Source organism: Etheostoma spectabile, chromosome 10, assembly GCF_008692095.1.
Source record: "Etheostoma spectabile isolate EspeVRDwgs_2016 chromosome 10, UIUC_Espe_1.0, whole genome shotgun sequence".
Taxonomy (NCBI): domain Eukaryota; kingdom Metazoa; phylum Chordata; class Actinopteri; order Perciformes; family Percidae; genus Etheostoma; species Etheostoma spectabile.
This window is the reverse complement of record NC_045742.1, coordinates 23,956,605-23,957,144: the sequence shown is the minus strand read 5'-3', so window position 1 is coordinate 23,957,144 and position 540 is coordinate 23,956,605.

Here is a 540-nt window from a genome sequence, read left to right as displayed (position 1 = left end):
CTGTTCCCAAAGGCCAAAAGGGGAGGTTACACCGTCAAACAAGTGAAGACAGAGCCAATAATTTGTAAGTTTAAATTTTTTTTTTATTACAAAAAAAAAATAAAAATGTGCGTCATATAGGCACTAAACATAACTTTTCACACACTTTTCGTTGCCTCGGTCCTTCGGAAACTCACCGTTGCAGGTTCTGTCTCCGTTCAAACACAATAATGATGTGCCATGGTATAGGTGCTAAAACAATGAAACGTGTCTCACACTAGTCACCACTACATGGCGATGTCTTCGACTGCCGGCATGAATACTGGGTGGTTCGAGATCATCCCTCCCCCCACAGCCTTAGCTGGAAGCTCATCCCGCGCAGAATTCAGTGGTGACCCCAGGACCTGTGTGCTCAGCTCGACAGGCACCCAACATGACATACTGCCCTGAAGCCTCCAGAAACTCCATCCGTATACGCAGCACAACACAAGAGGGGATCACGGCACGAACACCACATTTTTTATCTTTTAGATTTCAGAGTAATGATTGTTTTTAAACTAA